Source organism: Fukomys damarensis, unplaced genomic scaffold (genome assembly GCF_012274545.1).
Source record: "Fukomys damarensis isolate Sample0158 unplaced genomic scaffold, DMR_v1.0_HiC HiC_scaffold_28, whole genome shotgun sequence".
Classification (NCBI taxonomy): Eukaryota; Metazoa; Chordata; class Mammalia; order Rodentia; family Bathyergidae; genus Fukomys; species Fukomys damarensis.
In genome coordinates, this window is record NW_022900940.1 from 23,000,668 (window position 1) to 23,023,213 (window position 22,546).

The 22,546-nt window shown below is 40.4% G+C and overlaps 1 long non-coding RNA gene across 1 annotated transcript in view; it reads left to right on the plus strand.

Annotated features, from left to right (window-relative positions):
• The window catches only part of LOC104872115, a 116,193-nt gene that overhangs the window by 875 nt on the left and 92,772 nt on the right, over positions 1-22,546 (plus strand). The gene's annotated exons all lie outside the window — the stretch shown is intronic.

The window sequence follows — 22,546 nt, forward strand, 5'->3', positions numbered from 1 at the left end:
AAAAAAAAAAAAAAAAAAAAAAAGAGAAAAGAAAAAGAATCTGAATAGAATAATCAGTGAATTGCAGGATCTTTTGAGAGGTTATCTGTCTATCGGCACCTTGCCCACCCTGGCTGACCTGCTTCATCTCCCTGCTTCTCTGAAAAGGTTCATTTAGACTCCTGTTGGTTGGCTCTTTTCATACTAGAAACCCTTGTTCACTCACCTGGAAGGTGCACTTTTTGCTTCATGTAGTTCCCTGATGCTGTGTGTAAGCCCTTATTTTTACTGTTTCTAGTTGAGGTAAAAATAGGCTATTCACTATCCTCAGAGTGGGTGTTCTCAGCCCTCACACATTTAGGAAGTGAGCACTGTTGAGTTGCCCTTGTCTCTTCTCCAGACTTAATAACATGTCTTGAAGGCTAGCATACTTTGCCTGCACCTGCCTGTGGGATCTAATTTGTTAGAGAGGGGAGACCTTGTGTTTGCAGACGCTCCCAGAGGAGGCACACTTAGTGCTAGCAATTCTTTAATGTAGGGACGATGAGGAGGTTTACGACTGAAAGAGTAAGGATTAGTTGGGGGTTAAAGAATACGTGGAAAAGGATATATGAAGTGCTTAAGAATGCAGGGTGTGATGCTGGGTTGTCTGGTTGGAACTCCAGCTCTGCCAAGTGCTAGCTGTGCTACCTTGTACAAATTACTTACCTCTCTGAGCCTCAGTTTCTTTTCTATAAAATGAGATGGTAAGGGAATCTTCTCTGAGTTTTTGTGAGGATCGTAAGTGATTAATTTGTGTAAATGGCCTACCATAGCACCAGGATATTTTATAATTAATACATCTTCATCCTCAGCCTCATCATGGTTATTCTCACTCCTTGTCTAGACTATGAGCTCCATGAGGACCAGGGCTGTGATTTACCGGGCAGTGGAGGGGCTCAGCAAGTACTTGCTGCACAAGAGAGCAAATGGTATCACTGTTAGTTGTTCCTTGTGCTTTTCTATTTTAGGAGTGATTATTGAGTTTTCCTCTTTGCAATCTTAAAGTCATTAAAATCTTAAGTGTAATTTTGGAAAGAAAAGAGGATAAAATACCTATACTTTTACCAAGCTAATCATCTTTCTCCACTTTCTCTATTCCTGTTTGGTCCCTCTTTAAGTAGATCATTGTTCCAAGATAACTACTCCCTTTTCTTCATGCCCATGGGAAAAGTAGACACCCTGTTTCTCTGATGTTGGAGTTGGCCTTGTGATTTGCTTTGGCCTCCTGGGGTTGTGGGGAATGTACTTTCTCATTGGCTGACTTTGGGCTCAGCCCTGTGATTTCCTTTGACCATGGTATGTCAGTGAACATTATCTGAGCAGAGGGTTGATGTGCACTTATGCAGTTACACTCACCCTTTTGCACCACTGCCATTACCACCGGCAGAGCTTCCCCTAGCTGGCTGCCGCCCCTTCCACTTGGGCCCCACTGAACTTGTACGGAGCAGAAGTGTGCCCCGTCTGCACCTAGGAGACAAATCTAACTGGACCTGCGGTTTGGAGCAAAGCTTCCCAGCCAAGCCTATTATAAATGTGTAGCTCTATTGCCAAGTAACAAGCATATCAAATGGTGAGCATAGTTTGCACAAAGGCACAACATAAGCATAATACTATTTTATATTTGCTTTAACTCATTATGTGCTGAGGTTTTTTATATTAATACATAGTTTTAAAAATAATTTTAGGCTGTGCATAATACTTTATCGAATTTACCCAGAAAATGGTAATTTAGCAATTTTGACTCCCATATATCAAGGACTTAGTGTGCAGTTACGGTGCTTTGTATACATTTAACCCTTTCAACGGTCCCACAGGAAAGCCTAATTCATTATTCTGCATTTTCTAAGTCAGAGGTGGTGTGGCACAGATTAAAGACTATGGACTCTGGGGCCAGACTCTTTAAGTTTCTGTGTTAGCTTTGCCACTTAGCCCTGTGACCTTGGGAACCCTCTGTAGGCCCTGTCACCCCAAAAGTCCATGGTGGGAAGCAGAAAGAATAGACCAATGGTTGGCAGTCAGTGGGGGTAGTTGGGCTGAGCTTTTTCTTCTAAGTTTATGACCTGGGGCTTTGTGTTTTTATATAGTTCTTGGAGAAGTAGTTTGCCAGGAAGGATGATAATAAGCATCACTTCCAATCAAGGAGGGGGAAGGTAGCAAGGGCATGAGAGTCTTCTAATTTAATTTAAAGACATAAGATGGATGGGAATACATTTGTGTTTGAGTGTTGTGAAGTTCCTCCAACCAATTAGAGTCATAATTCCTAAGAATTGTTTAGAGTCAATGTTGGCAATGTCTCTGTTTTTCAAATGGAAAAAAAGTCAAGTGTGCATTCTTCTGATTGACCCTCCTATTTCTGCAGTGCCCCAGGAGTGCAATGGCTGAGGTAAAAAGTATGAAATTTTAAGTGTGAATTGCTTTTATATTCAGACAAAAACTATCAAACTTTGTTCATATTGCAAAATAGAAAAAAAATCATATAGCTATTTAATGACATGGAAAAATGTTCTCAACACAGTGCCAAATAAAAAAGCAAGTTCATTACCAGAATATTCAGTGTGATCTCCTTGTGCAGCATTAAATGGGGATATTTCTGCAGAGAAAAGGTCTGGAAAGATGTATTCCAACATGCTCACTGTGCTTATTCTTTGTTTGATGCAATAATAGGTGCTTTTTATTTTTCCATTCTGCTTATCTGCACTGTTTGAATATTTTTATGACAAACATGTATTGCTTTTGTAATAAGAAAAAAAGTGCAACATAGGCTTTTAGTTTTAAAAACTGAAAGCAAATCTAAACAAGTAAAACGCTGCTGCCTTTGTGTTCAGGGTGGCAGGATAGTGAGGCTCTTTCATCTAAAGGGTGTATGGATGTCAGGGTTGGAGGATAATGACTCAGAGCCTGGAAATGCAGCTGGTGGAACAAGTTTCAAACAGGAAGGTTCTTGTGGGGTGACCCCTGGGGTCAGCTACAGAGCTTACTGTAGATTCCAGCAAGCAAGTAAGTGGATCCAGAGGGTGAGGGTTGGGTAGTGCATCCCAGTTGAAACAAAGCAGCTTTGATGTGCTTCCCAGGGGAAATGCTTCAGGAATGGAACGCCCTGCTCTCTCAAAGCCATTAGAGTTGGAAGCATCTATCATGTCCAAAGGGAAGATCCATCAGCCTCAAGTCAATCACAAAGGAAAATATTTATCCCTCCCAGTATAGAAATGGGTTAAGCAAAGTCTTGGAACCCCCCCCCCCCAACCTCCCTTCCTACACTATAGAGCTGTTTTGTTTTCTCTCGCTTTCAGTTATGTTTGTAATGACTTTTATTGACACTGACATTCAGTGCTTATACCGTGCTTTTCTCACATCTTTCAGCAGAGCAAGGCAGTGGAACATGCCACTCCACATTCTGAGATGAAAAGGGACCAAGGCCCAGGACTCTGGGCTGTGCAGAGCCCAGGGTGTCCCAGAGCCTATAATGGGCAGCCCCTTCCTCTGAGTCTGCCCACACTAGCCCTAACTAAGTCTGGGATGATGTGAAGAGGGGAATGTACCTTGACCCTCTTGCTTTGGAACAATGAGATGTGGAAATGTTTTATGATGGTGTGGGCTTTCATTTTAAGGCCAGTTGTCTTTAAAAGCCTTTTCATTAAGAGCTATAATATGATGCCAAGAATTTGAGCTGGAGATAGACAATCCTTTGTTCAAATCTACCCATTACCATAGGCTGGTTGTGCACTCTGGGAAAATTTACTATTTTTGAGACTTAAGTTTTGACACCTATAAAACTGAGATTACTTTCCTAGGTTGTACAAAAGGATGTCAAAATCAGAGTGCTCAGGCTCACAAGCTTCAGGCAGAGGCCTGCCATACTATCTGCTGCAGCCAAAGGCCTGCCTGGAAAAGAACTACACAGGTAGATGCACAAACAACAACCAGAGGCTCACCCCAATACCACTGATAAGTGAATGGAGACCCTAGCCAGAAGCCTGTGCCGACAACAGGAACTCGGGTGCACAGCCCCCAGCCAAAGGCCCTCTCAGACAATAGATACGTAGGGGCTCCAGCAATAGGCATACCTAGATACCATCCCAAGTGTGCATAGGCCTCAGACAGAAGCCTGCCCAGAAAACAGGTCAGCTCAGGAATCCAGAAGGTCACCATTCTGAACCCAGGAATTGGTGTACTGGTGAGCAGCAGATAAAAGGCCGCTGAGTGGCTTGCTGAGAACTGAAGACCACTGGGTGAGCAAAAAGTTGCCTCAACAAAGGCACAGCAGGCTGAATCTGTTGAAATGGAAAGACATATAAACAAGTCTCAAAAACAGACTTCCAGATCGCCTAAGGCAACACCAAAGGAAAATGAGATGGAGCAATCTGATACTCAACAACCTGGACTCCCTCAACTGACAATGAAAGAGGATCTGGAAAAAATGAAATCAGAAATAATTTCTCAGATAACAGCAGAGATTGTGCCCGTAGTGCAAGACATGATTAATAAATCTAGAGTGGACACAGATAGAAAAATAGAGGAGCTGAGAAACAAGATGGAATTCCAACATAGGAAACAAATAGAATCCATAAAACAGATGCAAACAGATGTCCAGGAGATTAAAAACTCCATTGAAAGTTTACACAGCAGAATGAGCCAATGTGAGGACAGAATTTCAGACATAGAAGACAGGATTGCAATTAGTGACCAGGAAAAGAAAAAATCAGCTGCTAGATGATGTAAAAGAATAACATAAGACTGATCAGAGTCAATGCAGAAACAAGAGAGAGTGTAGATGACATTAAAAAAAAACTGCTCACAGAAGTAATGGCAGAAAACTTTCCAAGAAGGGGAAAAGAAATTGGCACACAGATAAGTGAAGCACATCGGACTCCAACTAGCTGTGATCAAAACAAATACACATAGGCATATAATAGTTAAGATTTAAGAAATCCAACAGAAGAACAAAATTCTACAAGCAGTTAGAGAAAAGCAACAAATAGCATACAAAGGAAAGCCCATCAGAATTAACAGCAAACTTCTCAACACAAACCCTCAAAACAGAAGAGCTTGGAGTGATGTATTTCAAGCCCTAAAGGAAAACAACCTCCAAACCAGATTGATGTACCCTGCAAAACTATATTTCAGAGTTGATGGAGAAATAAGATACTTTCATGACAAAGAGCACCTTAGGAACTTCACAGTACCAAACTAGCACTCCAAAAATTTTTAAGCATATCCTAGGAAAAGACAGTGAGGATCAAAACCCCAGAAAGCCCAGCAGAATGAATCCATCAGGCATGACAAGAAATTAAATGCAAAGAGGGAGAATCCAACAAAAAGAAAAAGTCATGACAAGGATAAGTCAGTATATATCAGTTATAACCCAAAATATTAATGGTCTCAATTCACCAATCAAAAGAAATAGACTGGCAGAATGGGTCAAGAAGCAAGTTTCAACAATATGCTGCATAAAGAAACACACTTATTAAAAAAAATAAACTCATAGTCTGAAAGTTAAAGGGTGGAAAACAATACTCCATGCCACAGGAACCCCCCAAAAAGGAGTAGATATCCTCTTTGCAGATCAAGTGGATTTCAAACCTACACTGATTAACAGACAAAGAAGGACACTATATCTTTGAAAAGGGAACAGTCCAAGAGGAGAAGATGACAATCATTAATATATATGCACCAAACTACTGCAGGCAACTATATAAAACAAATGCTAATGGACATGAAAAATCAAATAAGCACTAATACAGTAGTAGTGGGGGGCCTCAATACCCCACTGTCACAAATACATACATCAGCTAAACAAAAAATAAACAATGAAATATTAGAACTCAAACTCTTGAACAAATGAATTTAACAGATGTTTACAGAGTGTTCCCCCCCACAAAATCAGAATGCACATTCTTTTCAGCTGCACATGGGTTGTTCTCCAAAATGGACCACATACTCACTCATAGAATGTGTTTAAGAAAGTGCAGCAGTTATCCCCTATATAATATCAGACCATAGTGCAATGAAATTGGAGATCAATAGCAAAAGAAACTGCAAGAATTTCATAAACACATGGAAACTGAGCAACACACTTCTGAATAGCCAATGGGTCATAGAGGAAATTAAAGAAGAAATCATACAATTCCTACAATTAAATGACAATGGCAATACAACATATCAGAATCTGTAGGACAATGAAAGCATTGTTATGAGGGAAATTCATACTAGTGAATACTCATATTAGGAAAACAGAGTGAGCTCAATTACACTATCTGATGCTGAACCTCAAGCTTCTAGAAAAAGAAGAGCAGGACAAACCCAAAGCTCATACTAGGGAGGAAATCATAAAGATAAGGGCAGAAACGAATGCAATAGAGACTAAGAGAATGATACAAATAAATCAATGAAGCCAAGAGTTGGTTCTTCAAAAGAATAAACAAAATTGAAAAACCCTTAGCCAACCTTATCAAAAAAGGAAAGAAAAGGCCCAAATCCATGCAATTAGGAATGAAAAGGGTGAAATTACAGCAGAAATCCAGAGGATCATCAATACCTACTTCAAGAACCTATATGCCAATAAGATGGAAAATACAGAAGAAATGGAGAGATTCCTAGATATATATGAATTACCGAAGTTGAAGGAAGATGACCTAAAACTTCTAAGTGACCCAATATCAATCAATGTAATTGAAAATTAAATTAAAAACTTACCAACTAAGAAAAGCCCAGGTCCTGATGGCTTCACTGCTGAATTCTACAAGACATTTAGAAAGGAATTACAGCCACTACTGTTTAAACTTTCAATTAAATTGAAAGGAAAGAAATACTCATGATTTCATTCCTGGAAGCAAGCATCAACTTAATCCCAAAGCAGAGAAAGACCCAATCAAAAGAGAGAACTATAGGCCAATCTCACTAATGAACATAGATGCAAAAATCCTTACTAAGATACTGGCAAATAGAATACAGAAGATCATCAAGAAGATCATACACCCTAATCAAGTGGGATTCATCCCAGGGATGCAAGGATGGTTCAACATACACAAATCAGTAAATGTAATGCACTATATTAATAGTGTGAAGAGACAACCCATAATGTGGGAAAAAAATTTTCACCAGCTGTTCCTCAGACAATGGTCTACTATCTAGAATACATAAAGAACTTTAAAAAAACCAGACCTCTCAAATTTAAAGACCCAATCCAGAAATGAGCATCTGAAATGAACAGACATTTCTCAGACAAGTAGAAATAGTAAATAAAGTTTTTTTGTTGTTGTTTTGTTTTGGTACCGGGGATTGAATATAGGTCCTTGTGCTTGCGATGCAGGTGGTGGAACCACTGAGTTAAATCCCCAGCAGAAATAGTAAATAAACATAAGAAAAACTGTTCAACATCACTGGTCATTTGAGAGATGCAAATGAAAACAATGTTAAGATTACACTTCACCCCAGAAAGAATGGCTGCTATGGTGAAATCAACCAAAAACAAATGCTGGTGGAGCTGTGGGGAAAGAGGAACCCTGCTCCACTTCTGGTGGGAGTGCAGACTGGTGCAACCATTGTGGAAAGCAGTATGGAGATACCTCAAACAATTAGGATTGGAAGTCCCATTTGACCCAGCTACTCACCCTCTGGGTATCTTTTCCCCAAAATTAAAAGAATTATACCACAGTGATGTATGTGTAACCATGTTCATAGCAGCACAATTTGCAATTGCTAAAATTTGGAAGCAGCCCAAATGCCCATAAGTGGGAGACTGGATAAAGAATTTTTTTTTTTTTTAGAAAATGGAGTACTACTCAGCCATAAATGAGAAATTACAGACATTTATAGCTAAATGGATGCACATTGGGGCAATACTTTTAAGTGAAATGAATAGGACACACATATGAATAATTTCTCTAGTGTGAGAAACTGAAAGTGTAAATAAGGACTAAAAGGTATATAACAGATAATGTGAAATAGAAAGAAAAGGTGCAAAGAGGAAGGGTGAATGAGAAGAGTAGGGGACAGGGAAGAATGGAATGGAATTAATACGAGAAAAAGAAAAAATGGAAAGGAAGTCTTTGTAGATAGGGAGGGGTGGAGGGGTTGAAGGGAGGGCAGGTGTATGGGGACAAAAATAAGAACCATGATGGATTATATAAAGGTGAAAATTTCTAATGATGAATGTCATTATATTTTATACCTTAAATGTACCAATAAAATTAATTAAAAAATCAGAGTGCTGTGTGTTTCTCCTTAGTAGATTCCATTGGCTCTGACACTCCAGAGTTGGGGGTTTGCAGGCTACCTAAGTAGTATCTGAAAACAGGAGCAAATCCTACCTGGCCTCAGGTGGCTCCTGTATCTGTGGTTCTCCATCCACAGTGTCAACTAATTACAGGTCAAAAAAATTTTTTAAATGCATCTGTACTGAACATGCACACTTTTGTCTTATTCCTTAAACAGTACAGTAAGCCAACTACATAGCACTTACGTTGTATTAGGTAGTATGAGTAATCTCGAGATGACTTAAAGTATATGAGAGGGTTTGCCTTGGGATACAAGTGAATACTAAGCCATCTTATGAGAGATTTGAACATCCACAAATTTTGATATCCACCTGGGCTCCTGGGTGTCCCTGTGGACACCAAGGAGTAACTGTACCACCCAAGATAATAGTGCCTAGAAATGTGTGTGCACTTTCCTGGGAGCATCCTCTGCCGACTTCTACAGACTGGCATGCTCTGTGGTGGAATGGGTGAAACCTGTCTCGGGAGCAACCAGGAGGCATGCAAGAAAGAGCCAGCCTAAGACCACTTGGTGGCAGGGTGCAGGAGGAAGGGAAAGCCTATGTGGAGTAGGTTGCTGGGAACCCAGGGCACCGTGAGGCCAAAGGGAGGATGCACAGTCCCTGCTAAGGAGAAGCAGTTCAAAGATTCCAGTGACAGGCTGGAGTAGCATCTCTGAAGACTCCATGAATTTGCCCCATGACAAAAGCAGCCTTAAACAATGACCACTGACTGGGTGTCAAAGCCTATTTTGTCACTGCTGTCAGAAAAGTTTACTTCTAACCTCCTTTTCCCACTCTGCTATACCAGCCCTCAAGGGGTGGGGGCAGTCTGAGGAGTAGATCACCAGGAGGCCAGAGGAGACAGGACAAGTTGGAGAAAACCAGCCACAGCTCTCTGTGCTGCAGTCCTGGATGGAGGAAAGCCTAGAACTAGATGACTATGGGTTTTTAAATTATTACCTGAGAGTCAACACAAAGGGGTGAGAGTCTATTTTGGGACAAAAATTGATCAAAGGATGTTTTAATATGTGAAAATGACCACAGATAGCAAGGGTTTCACTCATGTTTTCCCCAAAGGACAGGATGAACCAGCCTCACATAGTAGTTTAAAGGTGCAGATAGAGGGAAGTTGCCTACTGTATTTGTAAGTAGTCTCCAGAGAAATAGAGCCAAAATAAATTGTGTGTGTGTGTGTGTGTGTGTGTGTGTGTTTATTAGTCAGCTTTTTGTTGCCGGGACAAAATACTCTACATACACATCTTACAGGAGAAAGAATTTAGGTTGGCTCATATTTTCAGAGGCTTCAGTCCATGGTTGGCTGACTCCAAGGCAGAATCATCCTGATGGAGGGGCGTGGCACAGGAATGCTGCTCAGCTCATGGTGGCCAGAATCAAGACCAGGAGAAAAATCTGAGAAGAGATGTACCCTTCAAAGTATACCACACAGGACCTACTTCCTCCAGGTCCACCTCTTTATAGTACATTTAGCTAGGAATTCATCAGTGGTTTAACACACTTTTGAGGTTAGTGTCCCATGATATAATCACCTTCCCCAGACTCTTTTGGGCACATGAGACTTGGGGACATTTTAGATCCAACCATAGTTTTGTGTCTATCTGTCTGCTTATCTGCCTATCTATCTATCTATCTATCTATCTATCTATCTATCTATCTATATATCTATATATCTGTAAATAAATAAAATCTTCAGGGTGGGCCAGCAGACCAGAGATTCAGGGAAGAGCTAGTGTTGCAGTTCAAATACAAAGTAAATCTGGCAGAATTTTTTCTTGCTCTTGGGAAGCAGTCCTTTGTTCTAGTTAGGCCTTCAAGTGAATGCATGAAGCTCATCTACTTTATCAAGGGTAATCTGCTTTAATGAAAGCCCACTATTTAAATGATAATTTAATCCCAAAACACCCTCGCAGAAACATCTAGTATAATGTTTGGCTAAATATCTGGGCACTATGCCCATGCAAGTTAACACATAAAATTAACCATTATCCTCACTATGAGTCCGGCATATCCATGGACTACATTTCCTTAGTCTCTATTTATAGATGTGAAATTTTGTTGGATATATATTCTAGAGTGATGATTTTATGTAAAATTATAAGATTTTAAACATATTGCCAACTTATATCCCCAAAAGTTTTCAAAATGTTTTAATTGTACTGTACATATCTTTACGAACCTGGAGTATTACCTTAAAAAAGAAAGGATTTGCTGATATGATGGACAAAAATAGAATCTCATGGTTGGGATTTACATCTGTAATTTTTATTAATGTGAAATTTAACATTAGCATGTTTATTGACCATTTGTATTTTTCTGTTGGTTCTTGACCTCTTCATGGTCGGCCAATTTTTCTATTAGCCTTTTTCAGACCAGTGAAATTTAAGTATATGTTTCAACCTTCACCAGACTTCAAAAGGTGAAGCAAAACTCCAAGCAGCCCTGAACACTCTGTGGAAGGACAGCCCCTGAACCTTGCATTAACTTGTTGAGGTCCGACCTCTGAGCATTCTGCTCCCACTTTCTCAAGGTTAACAAAGCAACAGTAGTATGAGAAATAAACAATCCACCGACAGAAGGCTCTGGAGAAAAAGGCAAAAATCCATCACAGAAAAGCACCATCATTGCCCGTAGCTCTTTGAGAAAGAAGAATGAGCTGCCTGTGGGAAGAGCTCATCCCATGGCTATGTGGTCTGTGGAGCATAAAGAGGGGCAGATGGCAGGGCTCCAGAGACGATTGTGCCAACCTTCTAGGGGTGAATTACTTGTATCATCCCAAAGAATCAAGAAACAGCATTGTCAACAGCATTTTCAGGTCCTGTCCAAACATTTTAAAAGAAGGATCTTGAATTTATTTTGTCATCAAATCAAACGCAACTTAATTTCTCAACAGAGGATAAAAAAGGTTTTGTTTGTTTTTTGCTGAACAGGTTTTCAAAAGAGACTCAGGGTTTTGAGAACCTTCCTTGTAGAATAAAATGTCTTGTCTATCCCACCATTTCTTACCCCCAGAATATTTTTCAAGCTTATATTTGGAAGTTTGTGGAGACAATAGTTGTGTCTCTGTCTCTCTTTGGAACGGTCAGTGGGTGTGTGTGTATGGAAAATCTATAATACAGTATGGTCCTTATCCCCCCTGCCCCCAGGGTGTAAGGGACCTCTTTGAATTCCTAAAGGTTTAAAGTCTCTGAAATCCTTCCAGTCCATTAGAAGTAATAATTTAGGTAATTTCTAGTCTTATGGTCAACCAAGCATTCTCCAATAAGCTAAGATTGCAAGAAAGAAACTAACCAGAATCCTTGAAGTTTTCTACCTTGACTATTTTAGAAGCTTTTTGCACCCTTTTCTAAGGTTCCTGATTCCAGAAAATAATCTGCAGCAGATGGAAGCACTGCAGGAAAACCTGGGGGGCATTGGCGAGTGTCCACGGGTCATTAATGAGGAAGGATTTCTTGGAAAACTGAAAGAACCATTTTGTTCCAGTTTTCCTGATTGACTCCTGGTTGGGCTCTTGGAAGAGATAAAAACTGAAATTAGGCTTTCCTGGAGATAGAGAGAGGAGAGTAGTAGCCACATAATGGAGGAGGGAATGTGATGTTTCTGTGATGTCTCAGCAGCCATAATTCACAGTTGTTCCCAGCCTCTCACCAATGACAGGTTGAAGCATTTGGGTGAATGTCTTTGTCTCATCAGGCTGCCATAACAAAATACTCTAGGCTGTGTGGTTTAAATAACTGAAATGTATTTCTTCACAGTTCTGCAGATTTCAGAGCCATTGTAGTTGAGTTCTGGTGAGGGCTTTTTTTCTGGCTTGCGAATTGCCACCTTCTTGCTGTGCCTCACAAAGAAAAGAGAGCAAAAGCCCCTGTGTGCAGATCTTTGATATCTCTTCATAGGGACACTAGTAGCATTGTGGAAGCCCCACCCTTGAGGCCTCATCTAAACCTAATTACCTCCAAAATATTCTATTTCCAAATACCATTGCATTTAACATATAAATTTGAGCAAACACAATTAATTCCATAGCAGTGAACTTGAATTAAATAGTACTGAGGTTCTTATGTGGTTCTCTTTTGCTATTCCTCTTGTCTGGTACTTTGCCAGATGAGGTAAGAAAGTAAAGCTATTGCTACAGGATTTCTCACCTTTCCTTATTATGAAAGCAGTGCTGGCTATACCTTGAAGCTTGTTAATATTTCTTTAGCATATCTTATGCACCACTATGGCCTTAAATCAGGCCACATACTCTGGTGAGTAAGAAAGAGTAGCTGTTAAGTCCTCCAGCCAAATAGCTGTAAGTTCCTCCAACTGGAACTAGGGTGAGAATAGTTTTTTCTTAATGTTCTACTAGCAAATATTTAAGTTTCAATGAGCTACAAGGTCTCTATCATAATTTCTTAGTTCTACCACTATATTATGAAAATAGCCATAGATACTATGTAAACAAATGAGTGTGGTTATTTTTCAATAAAGAACATTATATACAAATCACAGGCAGGGGATCCATTAGCCCATTTTGATCAGTTTGCTGAGCCTCTTACACTGTTTCTTCATTTTTAGTTCCCTGCTGTATTCCAGCATTTATTTGTTAAATATCTTTTTGTTCACTTTCATTTCTATTGTCTTAATAGCCAGATTTATTGCCTCTGTCTTCTGAACTCCCACCTATTCTCTGAAACTTCTTGCTAATGGCAAGTTGGGTAGTCGCCTGTCTGAGTTATAATACACTAAAGCCTAAATCTGCTGTTGGGCCTGTAAGCTGGCTCCCCCTCTGTGGGACAGTCAGAGGGAATGACATGGTGACTGAATGTTTTCCCCACTGCTGTGAACTATTCCTGGAATCCGGATGCCTCTTACTGTGTACTACATCCCTGGGGCGGCGGGGGTGGGGGAGACTGGGAATCCATAGATCAATAGCCATCAGTCTAATCCTGGTTGCCAGGGAACCTGTAGCTATGGTAATCCACCAGGCATCTTGATTTAGATCTTGATTACATAAATTTCTTTGAGGAGGGAGAAGATGGCACATGTTAACAAACTAAAGTCTGGCATATTCACTGAGCAAAGATTAACCATGACCACCGAACATTTTCATCTACAAAGACAGAAGCCTTTCTTTCCCATCAGTCATGGCAGCTCTCTTCTCCAGGTCCTGATGGTAGAAAAGAAGTGTGCCTGGTGTTGTTTCTCCTCTAATGAATTTCATTCCCAGAGTGTCCTTTGTTGCTGCCTCTGGGGCCCAAACCCCCATGATCCTTTGTGTCTGGATTATGGCCCCACTCTCACAGCTACCAGGTTCCATTTCTGTCCATCAGGTAGCGTCATCTTTCCAAACAAAGCGTACCACATCCCTCCTCCACTCCCCATAGTAAAAGCCAGAGCATTTGTAAATGCCTGCGAGGTCCTGAATCATCTGATTCCCTCTCCAACTCTGTATTCTTCCAACTTCATCTACAACTCCCTCTGGTGTTGGCTCCACTCCAGCTACATTCTTCCTCTTGTTATTCAAGTACTCCAAGTCCCACTATCTGCACAACTTCACTGCTACATTCGGTCTCTGTTCTGGTATCTCTTCATCAGTGAAGACTTTATTAAAATTAATGAGCCATCACTGTCATTCTGGTACTTTCTAATCCCCTAATTCTTACTCATTTTTCTCCAGAGCACTTTTCTGACATTACAAATGTTTACTTATCAATTTATTCTCCTCACCAGAATTTAAGGCCCCATGAAGGTAGGGATGTAGCCCACTTGATTCATTGCTTTATCTCAGCACTTGGAATTGTATTTGATACATAATGAATCACCCACAGATTTGTGTATTTTAATGAATGAATGACGAAAGGAAGGTGACTTGTGGATTTCTTTATGTCTTGAAAGTCCTTAATTTGATTAAAAAGATCTTTTGCCAAAATAATCTACATGGTGGGGTGGTGGTGAGAGGTTGGAATGGTAAATATAAAGGAATGAAGCTCATGTAAAGCTGTCAGAACCATTAGCTCTGTGGAGGGAAGCAGAATAAATGAAGTTCTGCTTAAGTAGGAATGAATCGTTCTCTGAACTGTAAATACTTTCAAAATCAAGTGTAAGATTTCTTTATAAATCACGTATATTTCCTATATATGATGACTTACATTTCATCATATTTTACCTTGTTTCTTTGCTCATTGAAATGAGAAAAGTGCTAGTTATATGTCAACAGGAAATGATGAGTAGGTTAGCCTTTCTCAACATGTGTTCCATGGAACATTATATCCAAGGAGTTGTTCTTAGGAAGAACAGAACCCTTAACATGTCAGGTAGAAAAGGTCCAATTAAGATAGCTAATAATTGTAAGATTACATTGATTGATTATCTGGTGTGCAAACCTCTGTGCTATATATTTTACAAACTTACCTTTTTTTTAATCTTGTTCACCCTGTGACTCGTAAAACACATTAGCCTAGTAAAGGCACTGAGAAGCCCTGTAGCAGAAGCACATATTTTTCCACCATCCGGAGGATACTTATTAATAATTCATGGATCTATTGTTCTGCAAAATTGGAAAAATGCTGCTTTAGATAAGGGAATTAAATGGAAGAGCAGAATTATGGCAAGACAGATTATTATAAGGAACTAACTAAGGATTGACCTTTGGGGTCTTTTAAATTAAGATAGCTATCTTCGGGACTCCAGGTGATAAGTAGTGATATCATCTTCTTAGGTCTAGTAGCATAATCTACTTTTAATTGTCCAAAAAATTGTGTTTCTAAGGATCAATGCATACTAAGGAAAACTTTTTCATGTTCTTGGGATATAGCACATGGTTTTACTAATCCAAACCTGTCCATTTAAAAAATGTTGGTTTGAGTCATCAGAAGGGATTTCTAACCTTTTCAGGTTGTGAAATATTTGTCATGTTAGAATGGAAACTACATAATTTTAAAGTAATAAAGTTGGACATATGCTTGTGTGAAAGTGTATCTGAGTGTGCAGGGCTGTGTGTGCGTGCATATTTACATGCATGTGCGTGTTGCCAGAGGTTTTTCTAGCTATAGAATGTGGTCTTATATATTGTGTTACCAGTTGTGGCCCAACAGGACTCCTGTGCTATGACCAGTGAATTGGGAAGCTGGGTGTTGACGGAGAGTATGGTGCAGTGTACTTTCCTCCTCTAACTTTTTCACACACAAAAAATGATTTTGTTAAAGAATCAAATATTAGAGATTTGCAGGTGGGTCAAAGTGCAGCTAAAGGGCAAAGAAACTATTACCCAAGATAGGTAAAGCTCCAAGAATGAAATGAAACCAACTGTTTATTAGAAAACGTAGTCATGTGTCTGTCATGCCTGTATTTCTGTACAAATCTGTGCTGCCTAAACTGTTTTCCTTAGTGGATTTTTACATCAACTTAAAGGATGAGCCTGGAAGAAATTTGAACGAGGTTTATTTAACAGAGTAAAAGGAAACAGGATCAGATAGGCGAAGTGGTGCTGTCCAGTAGAAGGCACTACAATAATGAAAAGGTTCAAGATCATCAGTGTTCGTCTGGCACTGTGGCTCACGCCTATAATCCCAGCACTCGGGAGGCTGAGGCAAGAGGATTGCTGTGAGTTTGAGACCAACCTGGCCTACATAGTGAGTTCCAGGTCAGTCTCAACTACATAATGAGACCCTTTCTCAAAAAAAACAACAACAAAAAAACCAAACCAAGATCATCAGTGTTCCACAGGTGGCCACAGGTGACTACTGACCATTTCAAGTGTGGCTAGTACAACTGATGAACTGATTTTTAAGTTCATTTAATTGAAAATAATTTAAGTAGCCTGACAGTAATTGCCTGGGATATGGGAGTTGGATAGAGGGTGGAGCAATGGAGAGGTGGTGCTGTGTTCTGAGGAAGTGTCCTCCAAAGGCCCATATGGTGAACACTTTGTTCCCAGCTTGTAGCACTATGGGAAGGTGATGGAGTCTTTAAGAAGTGATGTTGATGGGGAGGTGGTTAGGTCAATGGAGGTATGCTCTTGGTGGAAATATTGGGACCATGGCTCCTTTCTATCTCTCCTTCACTTTCCAACCAGGTGAGCAGCTCCCTCAACGTGAAGACAGCTCTCCAAAGCCGAGGAGAAGGGGGTCAGCAATGTGCTTCTACTATGTGGTGCTGCCGCATCACAGGCCTACAAGTAATGGGCCAACTAACCATGGACTGAAACTTCCAAAACTATGAGCCAAACAAAATTTCCCTCTCTTTACATTTATTATTGCGGTTTTTTTTTTGTTTTGTTTTTTTTGTTTTTTTTTGTCACAGTGGAAAGAGCTGACTAGCACAGCTGGGCCAGTGAGGAACAAAGGAGAGGGATCACTAAGGGTTAGTAGGCAACTTCCGATGATGGATATATTAATTCCCTTGACTTTAGTGATAGCGATATAGGAATATACTTATCAAATTGCCCACTTGATGAACAGTCTGTCGTGTTTTATTCATAACCCCACGAGGATGTGAAATAATGAAACAGACTCCAGGATATACCCAACTTGGGCAGAGCTTCCAACGGTTGTTTTAAATGGAATTTCCAGGGCGCAATTGGTATTTTCCTGGTTTCTGGGGCTGGAGACTGGCGATTTTCAGGGGAAACAGGCAGACCAAACTCATACCCTAACTCTGCTTCTGCTGGAGGAGCTGTTCACAGACCTCTATCTCTGAGGGAGTTCCTTAACCATTTAGGTCACTGGTGAAACTAGTCAGATGCCTCTAGAGAAGTGGGCTGCAGAGGGCAAGGGAGCTGCTGGAATGGAGATGGGGGGATAGGAAGGGGATGGTGAGGTGGAAAGTGGAGGATGCTGCACACCCTTGTAGGAACTTAGGAAAGTCAGCCTCACATCCCACTGCAGATGAACTTCTCTGCGGAAATGAGGTATCCTGGGAATAGAGGCTGCTCACAGGGTTCCCACATTCCCAAGAGCAGGTGTTAAAAGGACTGGGATGGGAGTGGTAGAAAATGTTCTTACATTACAGACATGCAGGAAGTTTGTAAAAATGCAGAATCCCAAGGTCCTTTGGGGCTGTGACTCAGATAGTCCAGAGGGAAGACCTGGGGATTGTCCAGACCTCCCAGTGAGTCCAGGGACCAAGCCAGAAGAAAAGTGGTCAAGTGGGTGGAACACTGGCTAAGGCCTCAAAGTATCTTGGCTGCACATTTCCACTTCCTGCATAGCATAAGAATGGGCATATTCCCTAATCTTTCAGCGATGAGGTCCTTATCTGTGATAGCCCCCTTTGGCTTCAGTGATGTTAGGGGCTGAATATTGTTCCCTGTCAAATTCATATGTAAACCATAACCTCCAGTATAATGTATATGATGACATAGTCTTTAAAGAGGGAATTGAATTGAAATGTGATTGTTGGGGATTAAAAGATCAGGACACAGATGCACGCAGAGCACAGATGACACAAAGACACAGGGAGAAGACAGCTCTCCAAAGCCAAGGAGATGGATGTCAGAAGAAACCAACAGTCCTTCACCTCAATCTTCCACTTCTGGCTTCCAGAGCTGTGAGAAAATGCTTTGCTGTCATTAAAGTCACCCCACACCCCCCAACTGTGGTGTTTTGGTAACCTGAAAAGTCTATTACCATGGGAAGAACTCTGTAGTGACTGGCAGTGAGGGGGAGCTGAAGTTATTAGTGCTAATCACCTACCAAAAACATCCAGGAGCTCCCAAACAGCTGGCAGTAGAGCCAAGAGGAAATAATGGACAAGTCTGGCTGTGGGCTGCTTTCCTGTGGGAATCACTTTCTGACTGTACTCAGCAGTCTGGAGAGCATCTCTGCCCAGCAAAAGTGAGTGGTGCCCTGTGCCCACAAGCCATTCCCTGGGTTGTGGGGAGAACAGTATTCCTTTTCACTTAGCAAGGTGTTGGCATCAGGCATAAACCTGCCAGGACATTGTGGTATTGTGGAAAGCCAGTGATAACAAAAGAGAAAAATGCTAACAAGAAGCCTGGGCATTGAGCATTTAAAAGGCATGCTGAGCTTTTTGGGGAATTTAAGCAAGAAATCAGTAGAAACCACAGCCAGGAGGAAATGGGATGCATTTGCTTATGTCAGAATGCTGTGGAGAGGTGTTTGATAAATGTTTTGCAAAGCCTTTTTTTCCTTCTTCCTCCACCCACCCAGGAGTTCCTTCTTCTGGGTTCCTGCAGAGCCTACCTATTTCTGAGTCTCAGCTCATTGTTTTCCTCTTGTGTGCTTGTCATCTCTCCCATGGAACTAGTGGACTCCCAGAGAATAAGATTTTGCAATATTTATTCTTGTCTCCCAGGTGGGTGCTGAATAGAAACTTGAACAGTTGAGTTGCTGAGTCTCATGTTCATATTCTGTATTATAAAGTGTTTTCTCTGAGTCAGGCATTGTTTTTGCACACCTTAAAACACTAGCCCGTTAAATCCTTTCGCCACCCATTTGAAATGTAGGCTACCAAGGAATGAGGGTAGTGGATGGACAGGTCTTACCCAGAGTCTCACACCCAGAAGGAGGGATGATTCAGACTCAGGTGAACTGGCTCTAGGATGTTGCCGCGGCCAATGCTGTTACCAGCTAGCTACCGCTTCTGGAAGCCCCTCCCTTCCACATCAAGGGCTCTTAAACTTTCTGCACTGTGCTCTCCTGAATCCCTGGTGCTGCCTAGGAACCCTTTCCTAGAATGATACTTTCAAGTGCACACACACAAAATAAAACGCATAAGATAAATCAATTATAGTGAAATACAGCTTTTAAACCAATTATAATGAAATATGATTACAGTGAAGTACAGTTATAAAATCTTTTAGATACCCTGATTTTTAAATTTGTGAGATCAAAATGTATATACTTCTTCATTAACACATTTAATACCAAGAGTTGGCAGTGTATCTAATCACTGGTATAATTTCTAAACAGTTATGAGTGTAGTTTGGAGACATAAAGATGTATGAAAGTGACATTTGAGATACATATCTGCAACAACAATAAAATGACAGAAAGAGATTTTATATTTCTGTTGGTGACAGTCACAGGTGCTGCTCATACTACTGTGGTGTATTGTCTACATTCATAACAGAGGGTCGTGGCAAAATTCAGTTAGAAGTTAGTAAACTAACTGAAGATGTGTAGTTTTTCTTCCTAGTTGCCAGATCCCCTGAATGAAAGTGTTCTGTGTGGACCCATTTAAGGACTTCTGCTCTAGATCCTTGACCCTTCATTTCTCCTCAGTGTGATATATTGCCAAATACAGTCAGCATCACCTGAATGGTTGTTGAAGTACAGAATCAATCACAACCCCAGCACTAGATCTATGGAGTGGCATTTGCATATCAGTAAGAGCTTTTAGTTATCTTGGTGCACATAAATACCTGAGAAGCACTGCAAAATATGTTTGCTTAGGTTAAACCAGCAAAGAACTATGTACTCCAAAAATATAGAAAGATATCATTGTGCTTTATTCCACCATCCTCTCTGCTTTTTATAAGCAAATTTTAAGGTGGGGAGAAATTTAACTGGGGACATAGCATAGTAACTACTGTGGGTATATCTGACTTCTCAGTCTTCCCTTGGGACCACCTTCTGTGAGGAGGACAAGGGTGCCCTTACAGTGGACTCCAGAAATTCATGGGGGTTATGTTCCTAGAGCACCCATAAGTTGTGAAAAACAAAATTTCAGTTATGGCCAGAAAAATGCCTACAAAATGCCTATTTTTGTAGTTTAATCTCTAACATGTGATATATCCTTCAGTTATATAATTTAATAAAATACCGTGTTAATAAAGTCTTAGAACATGCAAAGTATTTGGGTGGAATCTTAGGGCTTTAAGAAGAGCAAACAGAACACTCAAGATAGTTACCTATTATTATACTGGAGCTGGTCTATCTGTCAGAGATGGGTTACAGGACAGCAACCAATCAGCAGTGAGAATTGAATAACGCTCTCGGATTGGCTATTTGCAAACCTCCCACCAACAAATTATTGTGATGTATATTTGCAGTTTCCAGAAATTGTGGGTATTTCCATGAACAATTATTAGGTTCTAAGGAAAAAAATCTGTAAACAATTGAGGCTGTGAACTTTGAATAGCAATTTTGCACAGATTTACTCTATTCCCCATCTTTGCCTCCTTTGGGTGATGGATGGACTGAGCCACATGTCTGCTACTGGTGCCTGGGGGCTAAATTAATACAAGACATGTAGTCCATTATTTTGAGGCTCAGATCCAAGTTTAGTTCTTCAATCTAGCTTTAGAAGAAAAACAGCATTTTATTTTTTTTGCCTTAGCTCTATTTCTCAATTGGTTCTGGATCTTCTGAGGAAGATTATCGCCCTCAAATTTCAACAGTATTGGCTATTAGGAAACTTAAAGCCAAGTGTACAAAATTCTAAGAATGCTTTTTTGTGAGAGCTTCATTCCTGAACCATTGCTACAGCTCTATTCTTGCTTTTCCTTTTATTTTTATCTTCTTTTGAATTCATGCTCTCTTTTCTGCTATCTTGTTCTATTTTCTCTATCTTTCTTTCCTCATTGGTACATTTATTTTATTGGTACATTTTAGGTATACAGTACAGTTACATTCATCATTCAGATCTTGTATCTTTACATGACAGGTCTTGGTTCTCATATTTCCCCCTTGCCCCTGCCCTCCCTTCACCCCCTCCTCTCTTCCCTATTTACAAATACTTTCTTTATAAGCTTCTTTCAAGCATTTTTTGTAATAAAGTAGGATACCATATTAATACATACAGTCAAATAGACAAATGTACATACCTTGGTAGACAGAGATGGAACCTCTATAGGGCCATGGCATTGGCCAGCAGTGGGTTCACCCTGTTCATTGTTTTTATTGTAAATAGTGCTCCTCTGAGGAGAGTGATTCATTACAAGGTAAATAGTGAAATTTTGCAACTGATGGCCGTGATCCAGGACTTCAGACAAATTTAATCTCTGTATACTAGTTGGCAGTAACAAGATAAAGATGTTTTGGTAACCAAGGACATTGGGTAGGCTGTTCATTTGTAAAAGACATTCTTAAAGCATTCTAAAAATGCTCTTTGCTCTTGGGATACATGGATGAACGGAGCTGGCTTCCTTCTGCACTTAGAATATTCAATGATTTGAAAGCCAGGAATTAGAGCAGTGCATCGAGATAGGATTATGCCATTTTCAGGCTAAATGAGTCCAAATACTTCTTATTGCACTTAGGATAACAACCAGACTCTTTATTTGTTGGATCTACTTTCTGCTGCCTCTTTTACCAGCTTCACATATCACTGCTCTTTGAAACCACTTTTATCCCCAGTGTCTCTGCGTGCACTGTTCCTCCTGCCCAAAACAACTTCCGTGTCACCTTCCTCAATCTAATGCCTATGTTCAGACGTCATTAGGACTTTACTCAAATGCCTCTTTGTCCTGGAAGCCTTATTGAGTCTTCAGTCCATCAGGTCAAGTCCTGTGTTGCATTCTTCACAACCATCATAAATTTAATGAGTATTTAATTATTCCTGCTGTTTATCCTTTATGTTTTACCCACTATTCTGAAAGCCCCCAAGAACATGGTCTGTGGCATGGCTCATCTATTGGCAGTGAGTACTTCATTGAAAACATGAGTGGAACAGTGGGAACTAGATCTACAGGCATAGTTCAAGCCTTGGGAAAAGGTATTATTGAATGAGAACAATATAAATATGAAAGGGAGCATATTTACATCATTTTAAAAAGAGGAAGAAGAGCGTTACGGTTTGATCAAGAATATCCACCAAAGACTTCATCTCTTCATATGATGAGGTTTTGCAAGATGAATCATGGGACCTAGTATAGCTGACTTGCCGTTACCAAGTGGGGTCTGGTGGGTATAGATGAGTCATTCGCTTGTGAATTGGAAGGGAAGCTCTCCTTGTCTGGATCCTCCTTTCTCTATTTCCTGGCCACCATGATGTAAACAGATTTTCCTCCACTATGCCCCTCAGCTATCCTGTTTCTGTTTTGGAGCCAGTCTTCTATCAACTGAAACCATGAGTCAAAATGAACTAATCTTCCTTTAAATTGTAGGTGTCGGATATTTTGACTAAGACAGGAAGATGTTTTGCATCCATATCCTGAATATGCAGAGGCGATTACATGTGAGGTGGGTCAGCTAGAGGGTTTGCTCTAGAAATGAGCACATCTCCTATTTTCAAAAGGGCAGCACAACAGAAAATGGATTAAAGTTGCAGGAGAAGAAAAGTTAGACATCAGAAATCTTCTGAATC